Genomic DNA, 7505 nt, shown 5'->3' on the forward strand with positions numbered 1-7505 from the left:
GAACGATTTCATAATGTTAAATGGATGATTTCTTAAGATAAGAGATCTTGTGAACTGGTAATAGAGTCTATTGTTGTAAGCCTAGATAGGATGCGGAGAGTGCATCCTCGGGGGCAGAACCCGAAACTCGGTCCGGGTAGGTGAGACACTTTGTTAGATAAGTAATTTGTACTAATTACTTGCTGAAGCCTGTAACATGGTTATTTTCAGTTATATTTCCTTTGAGAAAAAGGATGTGAGGTTCCGGCTGTTCTGTCGGGACTGAATGTCTTATTTTATTTATGTATTCAATTATTTATTCATGCGCTCATTTATTTTAAATATTTCAAATTATATCCTACTGGGCCTTTCGCTCACGTTTTATGTTTTAAATGTTAAACCCCTCCCAGGAGACTCGAGGAGCGGTGCAGGGTAGCTGGAGTTGCTACTGTTGAATCAAGTGGGGATTGAGTTTATCCTCTTGAACAAATGTAAGGAATTTGAGAAATTATGTAAACCTATTTAATATTGGATTTACTAGACTGTGGTTGATGTCTGTTGTAATGATTAATTACATGAGCATGTATGTACGATATTGTATGTCCTGTGGGGTGGAGCCCTGTGTGTCAGAGGCTCCTGGATTATGTAATTTATTTATATTTTAATGCAGTCAAGTGTGGGGCCCGGTTGGGAATCTGCTTTATTAATCCCTAATCGAGCTCCACGTCACCCACCCCGTTTGGGGGGCGTGACACTCTACCCATTGAGTTCCACTTCGATGACCAAGACAAGCGTCTCCGTTAGGAAGTACACAGCATTACAATTTTAATATGAATAAAGCACGCAACTTTATTATCTCAATTGCAGATCATATTATCGAGACTATCATCTTTAGATTCAAATCTTCTGCACATTCTTCACATTATATGCACGATATTAAGACTTAGAGCGATAGTCTCAGACTTTCAGATTGCTTATCATATATTCAACTAATATGAATGTAAAGAGGACAATACTTTATATATAAATTATATAAATTATATGCTTTATACATATCAAAATATCTAAATAACATAATTACATTTATTCTTAAAGAGCATAAACGCTAACAGTTTTGCAACTTTCCATAAAAATACTTTAAGCCTTCCATGAATCTTTGCCTTCCATAGGAACTTAGTATAACTATCTGGAATAGTGTCAAACCTATACAAGGATTAAAATTTCAAGCGTCTTCACTCTTCGGATTCGGGGTGAAACCTTCCAATCCATGGACCTGTCCAAATATTAATGGACGTCCAATCTCCCACCTTGAAACACCTCCCCGTACTAATAATATCTTCGCATCTAAAAGTACCCCTCCATCCCCACGAGCAACACCTTGATAATTACTATGAACAAAATCAGTATCCTTGAAATACTTTTCTTTTAAAACTTGAGTTCACAACTTACCTGGTTCACATCGCAACAACCACCCCAGTGTGGCTACCAACGCATGGTTTATGCATGGAATCTTCTAAATCCCATGCCTCCAAGGATTTCGATTGACAAACTAGGTTCCAATCTCTTGGACGCCAATACCTACCGATATCTCCACTGCCTTTCCACCAGAATTTTCTAATAGCCTAATCAATCTCCTCACAAAATCCCTTGGGGAGGAGAATGGTAGACATCGAATAAATGTGAATTGCCCCATGAACACAACCAAAAGAATAGTGGCTTTCGATAGTGGCTTTCTAAGAGATTAAGTAAGAAAATCAATTTAATAACTTAATATAGCGAGATAAGTTCAAAAATAAATAAGTAAATAAATAGGATCACTTTTTATAAAAAAATATATATATTAATGGGGAACGAATTAGAGTTCCTCACCAGCCGCTGATAAAAGCTTAGATTTCCATCCTTCCAACCGACTCAAAACTTTGTGCTTTGATCCTTCAAAAGCTATCTTTTTTGTTACACCATCGTCGAGCAATCGGACCATCCTTTTGATCCATATGCGTCGAGAGCTCCAGAAGCCAGGGACTTATTCCTAATGTCGAGAGCTGACAGTTCATGAGATATCCCTACGTAGAGGAGAACTCCCAAGGACAAAGGGTATAGGTCGAGAACTCCACATAAGCCTTTAAAGGTTATGACGTCGAGAAGTCTACGGGATCAGATTTAAATCAAATCTCGACAAACTAGGAAGAGATAAATCATACCAAGAATCTGAATTCGAATTGGGAGATCAGATAGCGATCAACGAGGATAATCCCTCAAATTCAGTTATTCAAATAAGAGAATATCCGAAAAATTCCTTAATTAAAGGAATTGAACGGATCATCATCAGAAAGTTAGGGATAGGATTTTCAATGACATGAGAGCCTATAAAAAGGGGTTGAACTCCTCATTTGGTTTTTTACGCACTATTTTTCCTACCGAGAGAAATTGTACTCCTGAATATTAGTGCATCCACAAGTGGACGTAGGCAAAGTGTTTCTGCCGAACCACTATAAATTTCTTTGTTCTCTTTATTTTTCCGCAATTATTTCTTGATTTATTCGTGAGAGTCAATTCACGAGTGTTCCCAGAGAGGTTAAATTTTGAGTTGATGAATTTTCACCATCAACAATTGGCACTAGAAGGAGGGCACTAGACCCAGAATTCACAAATCTGGCAACAACTGCGAACATGCCTCCGAGAAGAACACGCAGTATGACAACTAACCATAAAAACCAAGAAGGCCAAAATCCTACCACTGATGGGAGGAATCAGCTGAATCCACAAAATGGCAACCAGGAATAGCTGGAAAACTAGCCCAATCGAAGGGAAAATACGACAACAAATGGGGACTCCTAGGATGGCATTGATCGGCTGCAGAAGCAGGTTGAGACCCTTACCGCAGTGGTAGAAAGAATGGCCACGGCCATAGCTAGACGCGATCAGAGACCGAATTCAATGCCATCGCTAGAGAATGCGCTGATGAACCCAGTAAATGCCGCTGCTGAGAACCATATTAATGGTGACCAGTGTGGTGATGCTGAAGGAGTTGGTGATAGCGGGGCCAATAACAACCCCCGTCCAGCCAAATCAAACAGGTCTGTGGGGAGCAGACAACGGGCGGCCAGGAAGAGAGCCCAGGAATGAGCTACAACCCCAACAATGATTAACAGGGAGAACCCCCTCACCCACAGGAAAATGGGAATCGAAGAAACATTGTTCTGATTGAGTCTTCGTCTGTGCACAGTGGAGACCTAAGAGAACAACTTAACGCTCCACGCGAGTGAGGGTCGCAAAGGACCAGAGAAAAGGAACTCTCAGCGGAGAACAAGGCTTTGGCTAAGAAGATGGCCAAGTTGGAAAGGCAAATTGGAAGTCGCCTAAACAACTTTGAACATGTTGTTGGGAATGTGGCCAAGGCTGTAAATGTTGATGCCAAGATGTACACATTGCACGATCACCCCTTCACGAAAAATATCATCCAAGTCCCATTGCCTGACAAGTACAAGCCACCTTCAATTCCACTGTATGATGGAAGGAGTGACCCAGACAACCACATGTAAGTCTACACAGGATACATGGTCCTCCACGGATATCCGAAGGAGGTCATGTGTCGAGCATTCAGGAATCATCTTTCTGACTCTGCCAGGAGATGTTTCAGATCCCTGAAACCCTACTCTATAACAAGTTAGGATGACTTAAAGAATGCCTTCCTGACTCAGTTCATAGGTGTCCAGAATTACATTCCCCCTAAGAAGAACCTTTCAAGGGTTTACTATGGGCCAAATAAGTCCCTAAAAGACTGGATAGCAAGGTTCGGGGAGCAGGTGGCTACCACAGATCGAATCACTGATGAGGTAGTGCTAATGGCAGCTTTGGAAAGCATGAAGAAGGACATCTCATACAGCACAGACCTGGACCGGAGGCCCCCTCAGACATATCAGGAACCTCGATGTATTTGCCTGGACACACGATGACATGGTGGGGATAAATCTAGAAATTATGAGCCATAGGCTCAACATTGATGAAAAATATCCCCCAAAAGACAAAAGCATCAACCAATGAATGCTAAGAGGTATGAAGCTCTATGGGAAGAGGTTGACAAGTTGATAAAAAATAACTTCATCAGAGAAGTCATATACCCTAAATGGGTTTTGAATCTTGTGTTGGTATTGAAACCTAACGGGAAGTGGCGTAGGTGTGTAGATTTCAGTGACCTCAACAAGGTCTATCTAAAGGACAACTTTCTGATTCCAAGGATTGACCAGCTGGTTGACGCCACAGCCAATCACGAGCTCTTAAGCTTCATGGATGCATATTCTGGCTATAACAAGACACCGATGTTCCACTTGGATGAAGAACATACAACATTCATAATCAATCGAGGCCTATACTATTCCAAGGTAATGCCTTTTTGCATCAAGAATGCAGGAGCCACCTACCAGCGTCTCGTCAACAAAATGTTCGCCGATCAGATAGGAAAGACTATGGAGGTGTATGACGATATGCTGGTAAAAAGCAAGAAATCCAAAGAACATGTAGAACACTTCAAGGGATGTTTTATGTTTTGAGGATATATAAAATGAAGCTAAACCCCCTTAAGTGTGCCTTTGGGGTCAAATCAAAAAAATTGATAGGGTTCATGGGGAGTAGTCGAGGAATCGAGGCCAATCTAGAGAAAATCCAGGCACTCCTCGACATGAAATCGCCAAAATGGCCCAAAGAAGTCCAGAAGTTAATGAGGTGTATAGCGGCACTAAACAGATTTATCTCTAAATCCACCGACAAGTGCATTCTGTTCTTTGACACTCTGAGAGGAAGCAAGCCATTTCAATGGACGGAGGAGTGTGAGCGTGCATTCCATCAATTGAAGGAGCATCTTGGAAGGCCACTCCTACTGTCCAAGCATGTGCTTGGAGAAGTGCTAAGCTTATATCTCACGATATCAGAACACGTCGTTAGTTCGGTGTTTATTCGAGAAGAGAAGGTGTAGCTGCCAGTCTACTATACTAGCAAGCGCCTCCTCGACGTAGAAACACGATATCCATACATGGAAAAGCTCACCCTTGCATTAGTGGTGATGTCTAGAAAGCTATGACACTATTCTAAGCCCACACAATTCAGCTTTTGACAAATCACCCCTTGAGGCAGGTGTTACAAAAACCATACGCCTCTGGGAGATTGCTCAAGTGGTCACTCCAGCTCAGCCAATTCAATATCGATTACAAGCTGCGGGCGACCATAAAAGGTTAAGCTCTAGCTAACTTTGTGGTAGAGTTCACTGGCCTACCAGAGGGGACAGACACCGCCAAGAAAGAGTTACCCAGATGGAAGCTCTATGTTGATGGAAGCTCTAATGAAAAAGGTTGTGGAGCAAGGCTGAATCTACACACTCTAGAGGGTTACAAGATAACCTTAGCCATCAGGTTTGCATTCTCTGCATCTAACAACGAAGCTGAGTATGATGCCTTACTGGAAGAACTTCGGCTAGCAAAGCACTTAAGGATGGAGGCCATAGACATTTTTAGTGATTCAAAGCTGATTGTGAATCAGATTAAGGGCTATGATAGACAATAAGTGCCAAGGGCAGAAAATAGTAATGCAGATTCTATTACCAAACTGGCTACATCTAATGATGCAGAGCTGCTAAAGCTAGTACCAGCCGAGATCTTAGAGACACCAGTCATCGAATGTAAGCCTGAAGCGATGCCGGTGGACCTTCGGCTAAGTTAGAAAGATCCCATTGTCAAGTACCTTGTCGATGGTGAACTCTATGAGGATAAGTAGTGTTGCAAGTTCGGGCGGAGGGCATGGCCGGTGCCCGAAAATTTTCAGGCACAGCGGGCAGGTGCCATTCGCCGCCCGTACATGGTATTTTTTAGGCACGGGCTCGGGTAGTCTGAAAATATTCATTTCCCTGACTGCCCGCCGTCGTGGAGAAGTCGTCCCCTGCCGTCCGCCAGATTTTTTTTGAATTTTCTGGCGTAACCCAAATGTGCCCGAATTTTGCCCGACTTTTGCCCGAATTTGCTAGAAATTTTTTTATCGTTGCCTGAATTTTTTGACCATTGCCCGAATTTTGCCCGTTGCCCGAAAAATTCCCAAATATTTTTTACCGTTAGCCCAAAAATCCGCCTGAATTTTGAACCCAACGGATCTTTTTGCCCGAACCCAACCCGCCGCCCAAAATTTGCCCAAAAATTTGAACCCAACGGCTATATTTTTGACCGTTCCTGACCTGCCCAAATTTTGCCCGACCCGCCCGATTGCTGAAAAATGTTACTAGCCGTTGGACCTGAATTTTTGGGCGAAATTTTTTTTTTTTCAAGCCAAAAATTTTCCTGTAAATATCCCCCCTCCCCCCAACCATTTTCCTCACCCAAAAACTCTCATTCTCTCTCAAGTTCTCTCAATTTCTCTTAATCTCTCTTAATCTCTCCAAATCTCTCTCAAATCTCACTTAAATCTCTCTTGATCTCTCCTAATCTCTCTCAAAGTGCTCTCAATCTCTCTTATTTTTCATAATGGCTTCTTCTGGTTATGGTGGTAATATTCCCATTGATGCCCAATTCAACATTGAAGAAGGGCAATTTCCTAATATTTTTCAAACGCAGGATTCACAAACTACAGAAAGAGTTGCTGAGGAAACTGCAAATCCAACCCCTGGTGGACGTACTAGAGGTCAGGGACATAATGGTGGTGGCACTGGTGGGCGTGGAGGAGAGGCAAGCAGTAGTGCTAGTGCAAGTGTTGCAAGTTCTAAGAAGAAATGGAAGCGTACCTCAGCAGTGTGGGAGCACTTCAACACATTCGAGGAGGTCGACAATACCGGTAACATTAAATACATAGCTCAATGTAAATATTATGATGAGAAATTACAAGGTAACAATATTTACGGCACTACACACTTAAGAAGACACTTTGAAAAGTGTCTTCAAAAGCAAGGAGGCGGAGCTGATCTCTGCCAAACACAGTTATCGTTTGACTGCCAAACCGGCGGTCTAAGCACGTGAAAATACGATCCGCAAGTTGATCATATGGAAATGGCATGATTAATAGCCACATTAGATCAACCACTAAGTTTTCCTGAACAAAGAAATTGGCAACGTTATATTAAAATTGTACATAATCCTAATGCATAATTTTTTTCTAGAATTACTCTTAGGAAAGATGCATTAAAATTATATAAACAAGAAAAGGAAGCATTAATCAACCTTCTACACTCTACTAGTGGTTGCGTTGCGCTAACGGTGGCTATTTAGTCCGCCGTTGCCAACAAGGATTATTTAGCTGTAACCGAACATTATTATAAAGGTTTTGATTTGGATAAGAGAATCTTAGGTTTCAAATGTGTTAGAGAATCACATACTACCACTTTAATATATAACACAATTTTATCTGTTATTGATGAATATAGTTTAAGAGATAGAATAATGGCCATAACATTAGATAATGCAACTGCAAATACTAAAGCAATAGAACTTTTTGAAAACGATTTAAGTTTATTCAGTAATAATGATATATTTCACCAATGTTGTGCATGTCAT

Source organism: Morus notabilis, unplaced genomic scaffold (genome assembly GCF_000414095.1).
Source record: "Morus notabilis unplaced genomic scaffold, ASM41409v2 Scaffold203, whole genome shotgun sequence".
Taxonomy (NCBI): Eukaryota; Viridiplantae; Streptophyta; class Magnoliopsida; order Rosales; family Moraceae; genus Morus; species Morus notabilis.